This window comes from Sinocyclocheilus rhinocerous, unplaced genomic scaffold (genome assembly GCF_001515625.1).
Source record: "Sinocyclocheilus rhinocerous isolate Xijiao unplaced genomic scaffold, SAMN03320098_v1.1 scaffold412, whole genome shotgun sequence".
Classification (NCBI taxonomy): Eukaryota; Metazoa; Chordata; class Actinopteri; order Cypriniformes; family Cyprinidae; genus Sinocyclocheilus; species Sinocyclocheilus rhinocerous.
This window is the reverse complement of record NW_015642498.1, coordinates 1244190-1262149: the sequence shown is the minus strand read 5'-3', so window position 1 is coordinate 1262149 and position 17960 is coordinate 1244190. Positions and strand designations below refer to the sequence as shown.

The 17960-nt window shown below is 38.7% G+C and overlaps 1 protein-coding gene across 4 annotated transcripts in view; it reads left to right on the top strand.

The window, feature by feature from the left end:
* LOC107755909 (synaptotagmin-1-like) overlaps positions 1 to 17960 on the top strand; it is a 246790-nt gene that overhangs the window by 139681 nt on the left and 89149 nt on the right. Inside the window, exon 1 of one of the 4 annotated variants that reach the window (XM_016572873.1) lies at positions 14201 to 14429. The exons of 2 other annotated variants lie outside the window; for them this stretch is intronic. The gene's annotated coding sequence lies outside the window, so the exon portion shown is untranslated. Of the gene's footprint in view, positions 1 to 14200; positions 14430 to 17960 lie in introns of those variants that run through there. One more of the 4 variants, XM_016572870.1, reaches the window with a different exon arrangement.

The window sequence follows — 17960 nt, the reverse complement described above, 5'->3', positions numbered from 1 at the left end:
TCGGTCGGCTTTCACCGTGGACGAAGCGGAGTCCAGCACGGGGTCGTCACATGTGGTTGCCGCAAGCCCGCCAGCCGAGCCGTTCTCAAGTCTGCCGGCCGTTCCTCACTCTAGCCAACAGTGTGTGACGCCTTGAGGTATTCAGCCAATCACAACGCACTGGATAGCTTGCCAATCAGCGTACACCTCGCTTTTCAGACCGAAGAGATTTGTAAATATTGACGCGTTTCAAAAAGGCGGGGCATAGAGGAGCAACAATAATGTACATTATGTGGAACATAATGTGTTTTTGTAACCTTAAACCGCATTAACACATTGCATTACACCAAATACACAACATAATGTTCTTTTTAGCAACGTCATATGACCCCTTTAAATTGCATTTTAAGTTAAAGGTATAGTTCACCCAAAAATTTAAATTACCCCATGATTGACTCACTCTCAAGCCAGGTGTATGTGACTTTCTTCTTTCAATTGAATACAATCAGAGTTGTATTAAAACATGTCCTGGCTCTTCCAAGCTTTATAATGGCAGTGAATGGTGGTCGAGATTTTGAAGCCCAATAAAGTGCATCCATCCATCCATCCATCCATCCATCCATCCATCATAAAAAGTGCTCCACATGGTGAATCGATGTGTTTGTGTAAGAAAAATATCCATATTTAAAACTAGAAACCATAATCTCTAGCTTCCGCTAGATGTTGATATGTGTTGTCAATACTGCCGAAGAACTAATTGAAACCATGAAAAGTTTTCACTTGAGTCTGCCGTTAGATAGACGCATCTAGATACGCACTCAGCTCTGCTGTATCTGTTAAGTGAGCGCACATCTCATTGTTTGTCTGTGGTTATTGTAACACTGGGGCAGGCAGAACACCTCCCAGACTTTCAGCACATGATGTTAGCACAATTGTCAATCTGTCTTAGAGGCAGCAACAGCCTCACAAACACCTCTCAACCTTCCTGCCTCCATACATGTGAATCTCACACTCTATAAAAAACAGCTGTTGCTTGCAGTATAGGCGAACAATCACTTCATTTAAATGTTGGGTGCTTTGTGTACTATAAGGCCACTACTTTATAGAATATCTTGGGCACCTATTTTAGTGTGAAATATTTTAAGCATTGTTAAAATTAAGTTAAGATGAGGGATTGTTGTGCTGAGTATGCAGTAGGTAGTAGCTTAACTGTAAGATGGTTACGTCAACAAAAATCAACATGAAGCATCTGCAACCCATTTTGCTACAGTAATGTGATTTTTCTGTAAAAAAGGAAAAACCTGTTCACACCAAGATTGGTATTGGCAAGATTGGCAAGCATTTGGTGTGAAAACTCAATGCAATAAACATTTCAATTTGAATAAACAACTGGAAATGCATCTGTTCAGACCAACACGAACATATCGTATGTCATCAATGCAATGCAATATTTTTATTTATTTTTTTTACAGAGTGGTCTTCTAAACTCTTTTCCATTCCAAAACTGGCCAACCAGTAAGATGCAGCTGTTACATAAGACTACAGCTTGACAAACAAACTATTTTGCTTAGCAACAATGTATAGCAGAGGAAGAATCCCGAACCAGCTCTTTTGTCTCTGTACTCTTGTATTTGGTGTTATATTTTTTAACGCCACCTACTGTCAGAGAGTGAATTTGCATTTTCATTTAGCCTGTCTGCCATTTTTATCCATTGGTTTAAACAGACAAATAACATGCAAAAATCTGATTAGTTTTTGTGCCAAACACTAGTGTTGACCTGACATGTATATTATAATAAATGGGGTCAATTTTGATTTCATGTGTACTTCAGCAAAAATCAAGTGTTATTGATCCTTTCAGCAATGACCTACTCACATGTTTAAGCACGTTTTCCCATTATGAAGGTTTCCGCACACGACTGCTGTGTTTTACAAGGAATCTATCGATGTCCCGTTGTTGTGGGACAGGGCAATTTGTTTAGGCATTGTGATGTATTACCAAGGCCCGACTGTTTTGTTGGGTCATTAGTTTACTTAATACTGGATCCCAGGGAGTGCTAAAATACTGTGTTCTCTCACACATGCATCACCTGCTGCGTGCATGTGTGTGCTACCGGCCACTATTTTACCTTTTCTTGTACAAACGCCTCTGGGAAAGTGGAAAACCAATATATGCTTTGAAGACTTAAGTTTAGGAGTGGACTTTAACCTGGTAGCTTTAATCATCTCGGACTGACAGGCAATTATAGACATGACATGCATGTTATTAATACCATCAGGTAAAGAGAGCAGAGGTGATTCCATTCCAACATCTAGTTCGCTGCTGTGGAAAGGCAATTTTGTTGCAATTTTATAAGTTCACATGAAGATGAATGAATATTGCTAGTGTTAAAAGCCCAAACTTTCAACTTTCAAAGTTTCAGCACTAATTTATAATAATAATAATAATAATAATAATAATAATAATAATAATTATAATTATAATTATTATTATTATTATTATTATTTTGTTCAAAGCTTCTTTATTCACTCACTCAAAAATGAAAATTCTTTTTGCATTTACTAAACATTTGCACTTGTTATTTCAAATGTTTACCTCTTTTTACTCAATTAAACTATCATAATGTCTAGTTGGCAAGTAGAAAATGTGTAGACTACTTTAATGGTACTTCTATGATCCTTTGTACATTTGACAGTTCTTGGTCATTGAATGGTTTTGTTGGAAAACAGCTACTTTCTTCAGAATGTCTCCTTTTGTTTTCCATGGAAGAAAATAAAAGTCATAAATGATATATGACAGTCAGCTGCATACATTGTTCTCTTTGTGGGAAAGAATCAATAGTGATTACTGATTCAAGTAAACTTATGACATATCTAGTCAAAGTTAGATTATATACACTACCAATGAAAAGTTTGGGGTCCGTCTTTTTCCCCCAATCTTCCTATGTTACATTAACAGACGCATTATTGTGTGGGTTGCTCTCTCTCTCGTCCATTGCTCCAAAGTCTGTGTCTTTTTCAGTCCCTCTCTTTCTTCTCTTGACACTCTCTCTTTGTGTTTCATCACAGTGCAACACTTTGAATTTAAGAATGTTTGTTTGCTTTGACGCAACTATGTGCGCATTTCATAGACCCATTGTTCCTAGAGGCCTTCAGTCCTTCAACACTTGAATGGACGTCACTCTTGAGGAATGTTTTCAGATCAATTGACTTCAAGGCTACAGTTGAAGTAACTCCAGAATTCAGGGGGCTGATTCTAATGCACAACTTCATTACTTTGACCGGATTTAACCGGATGGTGCAGCAGTTTTATGCATGATAATTTAATTATCAGACTCTCGACAAACACATTTAATGAGTGCTCTCCAAAGCCGACATGATCCTTGGCCCAATCCACAGCACTGATCCTGCTGTACAGACCCACACACAAATATAGCCTCACCTGTCCAGACTGAGTATTTTTTATGCCGGTTTGTGCTTGATAATTGGATCAGTGACGTGACATCTTTTTTAATTTCCAGATCTTTTTAATTATTCAAAAGTACATAAAAATGCAATTCAGAGCTACAATGACTTGTATAACTCTCTTCTAGAATGAGCTTTTTTTATTTCTGAATTTATGTTAATTTTGTTCTTTTGGGGGAGGACATAAGTATTGCGATTCAACCAACATGCAGAAAAAAAAAACTAAAAAAAAAAAAAACCCGAAAGGAAATTACCCCTGCAGACCCTCATAAAAGTGTGTGATATGGTTAATAAGTTTCCTAAAATTTGTTTTTATGACAAGGCTAGGTCAAATATCATCTGGTGTGACTCCCTAAAAAGAATAATAATTCATGATATGTTAGAGAAATTAACTTAAACATGACATTTTCTCAATAAATTTAAACAGTAAACTTTTTAAAACATTTTCAATACCATTTGAGACCAGCATGAATAAAATAAATGTTTTAAATTATATTTTTTGTTTATTGTGATGGTTTATTTGTCATTGAGCTATATAGAGTTTAAAATTGGTAGAACATATACGAGGGGGCCACTATGTATGAGTGTATATAAACAAGAGCCTTTGTTTGCAGAACGATTGTGGAGTTCCCCTTTGTCTGAGGTCGTTGGGGTCAAATTGGGGCTATGAAAAAGTCTTAATTGCTCACCCTGAGTGGAATGGTCAATGAGGCGGCTCTTGTAGATGTTAAATCACAGCAGCTCACTCCAACTCTCTGATGCCTCCATTAAATTGCTCCCAGTGGGATCGTCTCCTTCAGTCTTCCTCGCTAATGTGGAGGGCACAGGTGTTTACCAGATGCTGACAGGCAAAGGAATCGTACTACATCTAGATCTTTGAAGAACCATGCTTTCATCTGCAACTATTAGCTCTGTGTTGGAATAAATCCTGAACAGGAACACTTACTAAAATTCAAACTGGCCTTGAAACCAGGATGGACATCTGGGAATCTGGGTTTACACATCTCCAACTTACCCAGACTAGATCTGCACTAATTAAGTAAGAGAGCCAAGGATTGGAAGTGCGGTGTATGATTACAGTGGACGTCTTGGACGTCTCCTCTCTCACACTTCATTACCATCCCAACATCTGCAGCGTGTCCTCCTCTCCTGTCAGAAACAATGGCCTCCACAGATGTCAGGAGGAGAAGAGAAGGGGGGTGTGCACATGTTTGTGTGTTTGCATCTAGTTTGGTAGTGTTCGCCAGCTCAAATGAACACCTGCTTTCACCGAAGAAAACATGGAGGGTGCCCAGGCATCCACAGAAAGACAGAAAGAGACAGTGAGGAGATGATGAAAATAAAGCTGTTTCGCTTGAGTCTGGCAGGTTGATGCTCCTGGCAAATGGGAAGCATAATTAAACTATCAGAAGTAATTAAGAGAGGTTTCTCTGCCTAAAATGCGTTTAAAATCTCCTGCATGTATCTGCTCCAGATCCGCACGCAAACACACTCTATCAATTCAGCTCATTTTAAACTGATTATAATTGTGTTAGATTTGCCAGTTTTGAAATTATGTCTACAAAATCGTGTAAAGCCGCCTTGGAAGGAACCTATGAATGTATTTAGTGTGACACCCAACTGTTTTAGGAAACAAACGAAGGGGTGAATATCAATTTTATTCTCGTAAGTAAACCTACACTTGCGACAAAATGCAAAAGCACATCTCTCAAAGGCTTCCATTCATTAGCAGTGGCCTAATGGGTGTATTGTTCAACTAAGAGTGCGTATACTGTATGGAAGTTGAGAACAGGCAAGGACTCACGGTAATGATGCTCAGTGGGTGCATCCAGCTCTCACAGCTTAAAGTACCCTTGACCTTTTGTTAGGCTGAGAGTCCTTGCTCAGGAGAAATGCTTTGATCAAGGCCTTCCCTCCATTTGCACTCCGTTTCTCTGTGCAGTCTTCATTTGTCTTGGTCTTTCTCCAGTTGGAGACATAGTTTTAGGGTTGTTTTATTTTTCAAGAAGAGACTGTTTTTGTGGTTGTACATTCAAGGAGGGGTAAAATCCTGTCTGCATCTGGGGTCTCATTTATAAAACTCTCCGTAGATTTCATCCTAAAAGTGTACGTAGGCACAAAAGCTAGATTTTGCATACACACAAAAGTTTTCAGATTTATAAAACCATGCGTACGCCAGAACATGCACAAAAATCCCTTTATAAATCCCAGTCAGGGGAAGATTGTGCATACGTGCATCTCCACCCCGACTCCTCCCCGAAATCACCATATATGGAGCTTACAACCTAGTTTTACTATGCATAACCTCATCTGCTTATCATTTCTATGCATATTCCCATCCACATGACACCATGTTTAACACCGTCAAAGGTAAAAACACATTAAGGAAATATGAGACACAGACTATAAATGCCATTTGTGCCATACACATTCATTTTTATTGCTAAAAACCATCCAGTATCCTTGTTATGTTTTAGAATAAATATATAAAAATATCCATAAAACTGTTTAAAATAGTTCTCTGAAAAATAATTTCGAATAGAGTTGATCTCATTCATTTCCACTGGCCAAATAATATTTCAATAGTTTTAAAAAATTCAAATTAAATTAAATTAACACAGTTTTGCTGATAAGGTGAACATATTTTAGCTATTTTTAGTTGAAAAATATAGGCCTATATCTATTGCAGTGTAAATACAATTATCTGACTCTGCGCGTCACTGATAAACTGTCTGAAAAAGAAAGAAAGTCACGTTATAGAGAAGAAAAAAATCACCCACTGACTTTCAAAGTTGCTACAGAGTAACGACTTTCTACTTCGAGGACCTTGATAGAAATGTAGTGGAGTGAAAAGTACAATATTTGTCTTTCAAATGTAGACTCAAGTAAATGTACTTAGTTACTGTCCGCCTCTGCAAATAGGCTATGTCTAAATTTATATAATTTGGTTTTCTTCTGCGTAATGACTTTATGTAATTTCAGTGCTTGTCTCCATTAATGAGAGTGGAATATTTAATGTAAATTATGATGAAATGAAAACAGTTTAAAATTGTTGTTTACTTCATTACTTTTCTCTCTCCAGGAAAAAAAGTCCGTACGCATGGGTCAGAGTTTGCGTGCAGCTGCGCAAATTTTCCCATTAAGTTTGATTTTTATAAATCCCACCTTTTGCGTAGGAAGTGGCGTACGCCTCTTTCAGGGCAGGTTTTGTGCGTACTCAACGGTTATAAATGAGGCCCCTTCAGGATATTGTAGTATTCAGGGGCTTGGGTTTGGGAGATGAGTGGCATTTCAATGTTAATGGCACTCTGGAAGGGAGCTGCGACCTTCATAACTTTGAGAAATTTGAAAGTTAGTGTGAAACCCACTTTTTAGGATGTAATAATTTTGCTTGGCCAATCTGCAAACAAAAATAGTCTTCTAGTCTGATGCATATTATGTTAAGACCAAACTGCAGCTTCTTTCTTGTTGCAGTGGCAGTAGATTTAATGTAAACAAACAGTATATTTAGCAAATCAGTTTGGACTACTTTAATGTATTTTTAATTATATATATATTTTTTAAAATTAATTTATAGTTTTAATTTAAATGCATTTTATTGATTAACTGTTCTCTTTTAGCCTATGTAAAGCATTTTAAAGTGTGTATGGATTGTGTATGGATTGTACTATATAAATACATCAATTACATATTTACTGGAATTTTATACAACCTAATTCATATTCATGAGCTAAGCTAATAAGATTTAGAATATGCCCTGCCAACTTTTCCGATTGTTTCTGCACCCCTAGATATATATACATGGTAGTCTTGGATTATGAAAAATACTTTTTGCCAACAAAAACTTTTGTAGAAAATGAGATTTGTCGGAATGGAACACTGACTAAAGCCTTCGTTCGTGTTTGCAACGAGCATGCAGACGCAATAATATCTTGTTTGAAATAGGAAGTGTTTGTTTTCCCTAGCACATTCTCGGTTTCTTTTCTTTCTTACTTTCTTTTTCTCACTTTCTAATATAAGAAGAGTCAGTGAGTTGGCACTCAACTGTGGTTAGCAGGTGTAAGTGAGCTCTGTGTTCCTGGTTTACCTCATTAATGTGGCAGCTGAGAGCTCCATTCTTAATTTATTTTTCTGTGCTAAAGCAGACCCTCTCTGCCACCAGCACATATGAGATTATTGTATTAAGCACTCTTCTCTAGACCATTTTTTTAAAATATGTCCGCCTTGCTGAATCCTGGCAGCCAACTTCGGGAATGAGCTGATGCCCTAGTAGCTCTCCATGCTCATGTAAGAAATTACATTGATGGTACATTTTTTAATAAACAACCTTTATAAAATCTCTTTAAAAAAGAGTAGTGATGGTATCTGTAGGGTTGAGCGATATGGCCAAAAAATTATATCTTGTTATTTTTTTGGCTGAATTGCGATATACGGTATATTTCTCAGTATATTTCTCAACTTTATATATACAGTATATGTGTGTGTGTGTGTGTGTGTGTGTGTGTGTGTATTTCACAATGCTGTCCAACAAACACTGTACATATAAAGAGGTTTGAAAACAAATAAAGTAAATGTAACCATGTAAGCTATGCTATATATTATAGCTATATAAAGCTATATAGCTATATAAATATGTTATATATATATATAACTATATAAACCTATATGCTATATATTATGTATAAAGCAGTATATATGCTATATAAAGGGTTAAAATCACATTACATTGTAGCATTGTAACATTACAATCTAAAAACAAAAATATTTATTTTTTAAGCAGGTTAAATTCACTAAACTAAACATGAAATTAAATAAAAACAAAAGCACACACTAATTGTTTAATTACCCCCATTAAAGTCACTTCATAGTTAGAGGATGCATTAAATTTATCAAAAGTGACAGTAAAAAAAAAAAAAAAAAAAAACTTCTACATATGCCACATTTATTGTCCAACAACAAATATTTTAGCAAAATGTGTATTTTAGTCAGAATTATTGCACTCCTATTCTATTGCACTCTGTCTGTTTGGCGTGCATGCACTCCTGACCGCAAAATGGAAATATTTCCATGACTTTCTAATGTTTACAGATGGACAATATGCCTGTGAAATATAAGTTATGCACTGAGGAAAACATCACAACTCAAAAGCATTAAACAGCGCAGGTAGCCATCTGTCTGCACATGTGTCTGTCAGAGCATCTGACAGGGCAAACACTTTAAATTACATGTGTTGACTACATATTACAAATTATTTTAAAGCCCTAAATATAAAGCATGTCTCATGTTTAGGACAAATTAGATAATGCACTTGCCCCGCAGCCGCTCACTCTGTGTTTTCCGCTCTTTTTCAGATGCGCTCATATGAAACTACTGTATATTGATATAAACAGTATTGCCTCATACCATATCGCTTATAAAGAATATGCCAATATATTGTACAAACTCGATATACTGCCCAGTTCTAATCATATAGTAATATCCTGGTACTGAATAAATATGGTTGATATTGATTCTGATATCCAGGTAGCCAATGTATTGTGGATACATACATAATACAGTGGACTACTTGCACAACTACTTCTGCGTTCTACTTAATATGGCTCAGGTGTTTCTGATAAACAGAATAACACATGATTATAAGTTTTAGGGCTGTCAGTTGATTAAAACAATGAATCATGTTATCTGCGTTAATATGAATTATATTAAACCTGCTGAAATATTCCAAATGCACATTGCGAATAATAATTAAATACATTTTCCTTCTAACCTGTAGCAGTCAAATGTTTGTTTTCTCAATAATATTGTTTTTCACTTACAGCTCATATTTCAGAACTGTTTTGTTTCCTTTTATAAATGAATTTGAGTGATAAACGGAATTTGCTTTTGTGTGTTGTTCTCTTATTCCAGTCCATAGTTTAAATGAATGAATAAATAAATGTAACAATGTAAAATTTAATGATGCATTGACAGCATTACTACTATGAATATTAATTAGGAGTTTTGGCATAAACACATAAATTGCATACAATAAAATGACTATAAATGAAAAAAAAAACTAAGTGATTAAAACATTTCATTAAAAAAAAAAAATATTTGTTCTGATATTATTCATCAGAATATCTCTTCTTTTGTCCCTGAAAATGTCCAGATTTTAAGTCATCTTGCAGACACTCATTTTAAAGGGATAGTTCACACAAAAATGAAAATTCTGTCATTAATTATTCGCCCTCATGTCGTTCCAAACCTGTAAGACCTTCGTTCATCTTCAGAACACAAATTAAGATATTTTTGATGAAATCCAAGAGCTTTCTGAAAACAAAAAAATATTAATGTATAAGCAAGGATGTAGTTAGATGGTGGAAATGGCAATATTATTGAAAGATAACTAAGAAAAGCTCATTTGTCCTTTTCATTTTGCCTCAGTTAAGCTATTATTTAATTGTATTTATTCAGTTCAAATCATGACTACTCACTGTGTATATAGGACCTTCACCACAGATAAAATTTTTGCTTTGTAAAATAAATAGACTATACAAAAAGATCTGGTCCAGTTTAAAAGCTCCATTGTGCTTGCAGAACATTATAGCAATGGCTGGTATATTGTGTATAGAGACATTGCCATGGTAACAGATGTGCCCATGGGAATTGAGCTATTATGAGAAGAGAGGCTCAATCAATTAGCCACCCAAGAACCATCTGACCTGAGATCACAGATTAGGATACTGTTTGCAAGGTGGACATTGTCTTATTGTTTTAAGTCTGGATCAAAGGTCGCACAACAGTCTGTTTATTTTGAGCCAGCGGCCCCAAGAGGACAGTATTATGCTCTATGTAAACTGCATAGTGATCAGCCGTCACTGATTACGCAATGGGATCCATCCTGATTCTTAGCAGCAACTGATATGTGAGATTTGATAATGTTGCTCTATTGTTTTACTCCTTGAGCAATCCATCATCTTCAGTGGCAGATCTCTGTGGATGCTGCGAGAGAAGCGTGTGCGCTTGGCGTGCACATTCAAGCAACACGGGGAGTACACTTGCATGTAGTATGCTGTAAGCTGGAGAGACATGGCAGATAAACCCAATGTGGCATGAGATAATAACGGCTTTAGCAAAACACAGAGGTGAAAATGTGGAAAAATCCCACACTCCCCCCACCTTGGATCAATAAGCTTACATTTATGTGGCGAGCATACGCACAGGTCACTGTCATTCTCACCTCTCCTCTAGCGCCAGTTGGCTGACTCTCAATTTTCTCTGTCAAGGAGCTGAATATAAACCATCTACCTGCAGTGCACTGTGAGATCCAATACACATCTGTTTAAAAAAAAAAAAAGCAAGAGACACGTCCCCCTCTAAAGGTTTGCTGTTTGGAGCAGACGGCTTAACAAGGGTAATCATTAAGCTTTGAGTCTGTTTGTGCTGGGTTTGATTTCCTGCCTGGCTGCCTGTGTAAGCACACACACTTCCTGTTCCATCAATACCATCCCGAACACTACATCATGCACATTTAGGGAGATGTTTGGAGATGGCTGTCCCAAAAGGATGCTGCATTAGCGTCTTATTGTGTGATGTTGAAAGATGGTCTCACTTGAACTGATTTCAGGTCCCTTATCTATAAAAACAGTAGTTTTATACTACTGAATCTTGGATTATCATTGTTTTCTTAAAGATGAAGTGTGTATCTGCAGTTTCACTAAGATAATATGTAAAAAATAATTTTTAAACAGGTTTTCCCAAACACTGCAACTGGTCAGATAAATAGATGTTCTATGCTGATATGACTCAAAACAGGATAATGTTGATGGTGCCACAAACAATCAACCAAAGGATGGTTTGTGGATGGTTTGCTTAGCAACACAGTGCAGATAAATGGTTCACAGTATATTTATATGGCTTGTGGTTTTATATTTTTAATCAAAATCAAAACAAAATGCAAATTCTTGCGCTTCCTGGAAATGACTTATCCTATTTCCGTTTACATAATTTATGCCACTAGCCATTAGATAATGTTAACTAGTAGCTAAATAGCGTAATTTATGCACTATTTTATCAAAATGCCAAGTTCTGTCATTAAACCCTAGATGGCGCAGGCTGATGGGTCCTTAACGCAAACGTTAAACTACTTGGCACAAGATGATTGGTTCATGTTGCATACGCAGCCAATTAGCTTGCTGCTTTACATTTGAATGGCTGGTTAGCATTCACTAGAGCTATTCACATGTGCGCTTTCAGAGTTCCTCTGAAACCCTCCACCTTCCCCAGATCCACCTGTGTAGATCTGCTACAGGGTTATTATATATGCTATTTGTGCAGCAGCAGTATGTCTTTAAGTTCCTGTACTTGCTTTGCAGCGGCAATAATCTACAACAACAGCAATAACCAACAGCAGCAGCAATTCAGCTGTGTAGCAGAACAAGTCCGCCAAGAACAAATACATTAACATTGTCATATGCATAACCAAGCTAAAATCTTCAAAGAGTTGTCATGACAGAACTTACAATACATTCTGTCTGGCACTGTTCTGGGCTGCGTTTCTTGATAACGATTGATCTTAGAGTTTAAGAGTGTTTTCTACAAGTCATTTTACGGTTGTTCATTATTGTTTCATGTGCGTTTCCCAAAAATGCACTTAACACAATCGCACATAGCCGTGCTTTAAGTGCTACTTAGGAGTCGCTATACGTTTGTCAAGTGCTGAAATGTCACCTTATAGAATGGTTCGTAATTGTAGTACACGCTAGTTTATTGAAATGTTAACCTAATGCTGCGTTCCAGACAACTAAAAACGAGTAATAAAGTGTACAATAAAGTACAATCAAATCCTTATATTATAATCACATTGCACTTGAATAAAGTTAAAGGTGCAATCTGCCGATTGTCCTGCAGGTGACCGCATAAATCTGTCTTCTTACGATGCACTTAGAGCTTTACGATTACTCCAGAGCACTCGTAGATCTACGATGATTTGCAAGTGTTACTTAAGTTACGATGCTTTTGGTATGTAACAACCACTTATCACAATCCAATCCTAATGGACAAAATCAAGTCTAAGTGTATTCTTGTTGGATATCCTATTTCACTCTTATATGTTGCATTTTAGTTGTAAAATGAATGACATTTCTCATCGACTGCAACATAGAAAAAAGAGGTTAAAGAATAATATTTAAGGTGTTGAGAATGTACACAAAAAGAAAAACCTGACCTGTATCTGTGTGCGTTCAGAAACTGAGTGGATGTCATTAATGGCCAACAGCTTATTCTATTGCTGAGAGGCTTTGCTAATGTAAACTGTCAGATAGAACATATTGCTGCCTGAAGCGCACGCGTACAACGGAAAAATTAACCGTCACAGCATGAGAGCGGGATTAGACGGAGTGTGAAAAAGAGAAGGGAAGAGAATGAGGTCAAAAGGGAGAGAAACAGAGAGAGAGAGACTAATATAGCACAAAGGGAGCGATCTTGGTATTCCATGCATCAGACCTGAGTGCTCTGAAGTGTGTAGCGTAAGTGTGTTCAACCTGCAGTAACTCCACCCCCCTTTACCTTTTCGCCGTTTTGCAGACTCCGACTCAGTGATGAGTGTTTCTCACTGAAGGGCATGACCTTGACAACATTTCAAACCATTCTCATTCCAACCCCTCCATTTGGTAATGCCAAAAATCACAATGCCTAAACTCAACACAACAAATATACGAATCAGCTGATTTAGAATAGAAAATGCCTGTGTTTAAAAACTCATCATTAGCATTAATGTTGTTCTAAATTGGTTTGTCGGCAAGCTGAGCTCAAGCTATGTTTATTGCGGTGGCTTTTTGTAGTCCCTTTAGGCCACCGCTCCGCCCCCCACTCCCCTCCCAGGCCGAGCATCTGGACCAGGGGAGGGGCCAGGCAGCTGCTCCGGGCTCACTGTTCATTTGCATACAGTTTCTTTGGGAATACCCTTGACTGACTCCTCAAGGGGACGTGGGCTGCATCTACACTACGAGAGAGAGAGGGGGGAAAGAGCAGGAAGAAATGGCAGCCTTAGGAAGGGATGAGTGCTTCCGTTCTGATTGGTCTTTTGCTTTTAAACTGACATTTTATGTATCTGATGCACTGCATGTTAAACAGCAAATTGTTCTATTCACTGCTTTTTTCAAGTAGTGGGATGTGTCTTATGACCCAAGACGTTCATCTAGCGTATGTTTATATATACTAACAATTAGATTATTAGACAATTAGACTATTTGTAGTCCCAATGCTATCAGTTATCAGCTGTGAACTGGTGTGTCAACCCCTGTAGTGTAGAGCAGCACCAGCATGTGTATGTGTGCAAACACATACACACAAAATGTATGTATAGTTCTAGATTTTATTGATATAATGGGTTTGGTTGAGGTCCTCGATTTTTGCATTTTACATCATGTGGCTGTCTGCGATCGTATCGAAACTGACCTGTGATGCATTTTAGGTCGCATCCCACTGGTTGAGAACCTTTCAGTATGCGCACAGTTAATAACAAGCAGGTATTCCTTTACAGATATAGCCTTAGTCACGTAAAAAAAAAGAGAGATGTTCATCCCTGTTCGTGAAAGACAAAAGCAGAGCAAGAGAATGTTTGTCGAGTAAAGAAATCAAATGTATGTACAAGAGAGTGCTTGTGTCACAGCGAATGAGTGTGTGCCTGGAGAGAGAGAGAGAGAGAGAGTGCGCATGTGTGACGAGAGAGAATGACAGTGTGTGTGAAAGAAAGAGATAGGAAAAGGGAGGGTGTCGGGGGTAGGTGGGCGGGAAGACGAGTAGGAAGGCTGCGAGAGAGAGAAATTCAGTGCTGCGTTTCAGAGCCGTGTGTAAGAGAGAGAGAGAACGCGTGTGCACAGGGCATCCATATTTCTACAGGACAAACGGAGGTGTTTTCACTCAATTCTATTTCAGCCTCCACCTCCTGCTCTTCCTGCCTTCCAGCTCTGAACAAAAACCCAGGAGTGACTACTGACCGCCAGGTAGGGACACTTGACTGTACTGAGAACAGTGTTTCCCTCTCTCTGTGTGTGTTTGTGTTAGTTAAGTATAACTTCTGTACTGAACTGTTTTAGAATATTCTACTTCAAATTAGATGCTGCTTTGGGATTTAAAGTCTTGAAATGGCTTAGATAGCAATATCTGACTCCACTCATATGATGAGAATACTACACTACAGTACATACCCTATGTGCATGCATATGTGTTGTGATTACATGCTCAGCCATGTGAAAGGCTTTTGCATTTCATTACTGAGTGAAAACAGTCCATAATAGCACTCACTAGAGCGTGAGACACACTGCTTCCAGTGCCTCGTGACGGCTGATTCCAGGAGGAATAACTTCACTAGCTTCCTGCCGTCTACTGCCGCTCTCACTAATTCTGACACTGGCGACGAGGAGGTCATCTCCAAGCGTCTCTCGCCCTGCCTGGACGTTTTCTTTGAAAACTGTCAGTTTGAGGGCAGGGAGAGGGTCTATTGTTTACACAGCGCATTTAAGAGGATGGACTATCTGCTTTCTCTGAAAGAGTAGACAGTGTAGGCAGGCAGAGAAACAAGGATTGTCTGTCATTACAGTGGTGAAATTGTTATTTATGTGCTTTGTGATTGTACCCTACACACCCCTTCCCCCACATGCCCACACGTAGCTCTCATCTCATGCCCCTTTTTTCCCAGTGGAGTTTGCAGCCCCTGACGTATGGAGTGATCAAACCTCAAGATGCTATCACCTTCCGTTCAATCATTTTCCCCCGCCTTTCACACTCTCAGTGATGTCAAACCACACCTAATTGACGGATCTCTTCCGGTTTCACAATTTTTCAGCCCCTTCCTCCATTAGCTCGTGATCTAAAGAAGGAACAAAGGGGCTGCTGGATTGCGGTTAACACGCACAGTTGTTCCCTCATTTCAAAACATGAAAGAGAGTAAGAGTAGCTTATTGCGGAGCTTCAAACAACTTCTCTCCATTTGGTTCCATTCTCCTGCCTGGCATAATCCTCAAAAGCCACTGCATGCCACCCGTCTTTTTTTTTTCTTTTTTTTTTTCTTAATCAAAGCCAACTGCACTCTGATTCCTTTTCTTTTTACCCGAAAGGCTGTTTTTACATCACTTTATTTCATAGTCCTTTATTTTGAATATTAATTTGTACTTTTAAGGTGGTACAGAAGGCATCACAGATGTTCATTTCTGTATGGCTGTAAGCACCACAGTACGATTGACCACTTTGGTTTAGTTAGAGTTTAAACTGCCACCCCTCTTGTTTGGTTCAGTACCATGGAGACTGGTTTGAATTGAGTCCATTCTCAATGAGTGCAGAAATAAACAATCTGTGTGTGCGTGTGTGTATCCAGCTGTAGCGCCAGATCTCACACAGCATCAATAGTTAATGAGTGATGCTGGCAAGAGCTCTATTGATATGTCTGTTTTTGTTTTCCTAACGGCTGTGTAATTTATATGAGCTTTATATTTGACAGAAGGTAGAACAAAACATGACCATAACAGAGCTGTAAAACCACCATAGACATGGATGGGGACAGGGGTCGACTTGTAGGAGCCGGTGAAGAGTCGTAAATATGCCATTACATACTTGATTGAACAAACCAATGACATGCAGTGAGAAAACCCACATGCTTTTCTGAGAAAGAAACACCAAACTGAAACAAAACTAGGTGTAAACGGCATGTGAGAGGTTGCATGTTTGTGTGCATATGCATTGCAGTGACAAGTGTGAGTCTGTATGAGTGTTTCCCCCCTTTTGGACTGCATCTGAGCTTCACTTGCCGTTAGCGGGATGTTTTTTTTTTCTCCCACTCCTCACGAGCTCACGAACTGCGCCTTGTGATTGGTCGTCTCTCTCACACTCCGCGGGAAGAAATGACAGAGTGGAATTAAGGTCACATGATCAGCGATGTGGGATTCGGCACTCACAATCTCCTCTTTTTAATCTCCCTTATAGACTCTCTCTCTTTCTGTATCTCTCTCTTGCTGTGGATTTGGATTATCTGACGGATTTATCCTGCTGTCAAAAATTAGCTGTATGATTGTCTGCTTAGTGTATACGCTTACCAAGCAGCTGGTTCAAGTCATAAATCCTAATAAAAATAAATAAATAGAGAGAAAAAAATACATATCTGCAGATGGCCATATTGGAGCACAGCACTGTGTGTAGTCTTAACCAAGTGTATACTGTACAGCTATGGAAGCTAAGAATTGTATTATAGTTCCAGGAATGAATTAATCTGCTCTTTTCTACTGTTTACTGTTCAACCCATAATCAAATGGGATTTCACACAGGGGTTGCTCTTGCATTCAAAGAAGCAAGACTGCATAGAATCTTAGTCAAAAATAAATAAATAAGTAAATAAATAAATGAGTATAATTATAGTATTCCTATTGGAATGTCTGTTAAATTGGAACCGATCCAGATGGATGCTGCTAATAAGAATTGTGTATATATCAAATAAGATCCTGTAGCTGAAAACTGAAATCTCAAGATTTTAAAGGTTACATTGTTTTTGACCTTTTTTTTTTTACATTGTTTTTGACTTGTCTTAGCAGTGCTTATGGCATATGACAATAGACACAGACGTCAGTCTGACGCTTACCTAAATAAACAATTTTAAAAATGCACCAGATGAAATGCAAGAAACACCCTCGTAGGTGCTGTGGAGACTGTTGACAGCTCTGAGCAAACGAGCCTCATAGCCAACCACAGAGTGCGCTTTTCCACACTCTTCACCAAGACACACAGCTTTCAGCACCTCTTGCTTTTGGACAGCGCCACCTGCTTCAACGCTTTCAGAACCGGACAGCGACACACTTCCAGGCTTTAAGTGAGTGGGCTGCTTTCAGAACCACTGTTCAGAGGACAGCGACAATGTCAGCGTCCGTTCTGTCACTATACAAGTTCCTCTACATTTTGTCACGATTTCGGTGGGGTCTACTTGGGCTTTGTTATCATGGAGCACATGGCCTTTTGTTTTGACGGCTTGCCATGTGCTCTGCTGTCATCCTGGTGTTCACCCCGCCCCTCTCGTTATCCCTGTTAGCTAATTCTCCCTTCTCACCTGCACCTCGTTTTGTCCTCATTATTCTTCCCTTTATCTGGCCCTCTTGGATGCTATCTTGTGTCAGTCCGTAATATGTTGTGCAGAAGCTTAGATCGTCTCTGTCCATGCTGTGTTTGTCTGAATCAGTTTTTTATTTTATTTTTTCTAGTCTAGTCGGTCTGGCGTTCCTGTTTTTGTCACCCTCCCCTTTCTACCCTCCTGCCCCCCTAGGACTCTGGTCGGCTCTCTTCCTTGGCTCGCGCTACTCATAGGCCTGTCTCTCCACGGCAGTTCCGTCCTATTCCTCTCTGCCCACTCTCGATACCACCCCTGGGATTCATCGGCGGCATTCTATTGCCGGTTCGCCGCCTCTCTTCCCCGCGGGCTCGACCGCGGCTGGTCTAACCTCCGCGCTGACCTGAACTGACTTTTTGCTGGGGTTTTGCTATCCGGCTGATTTATT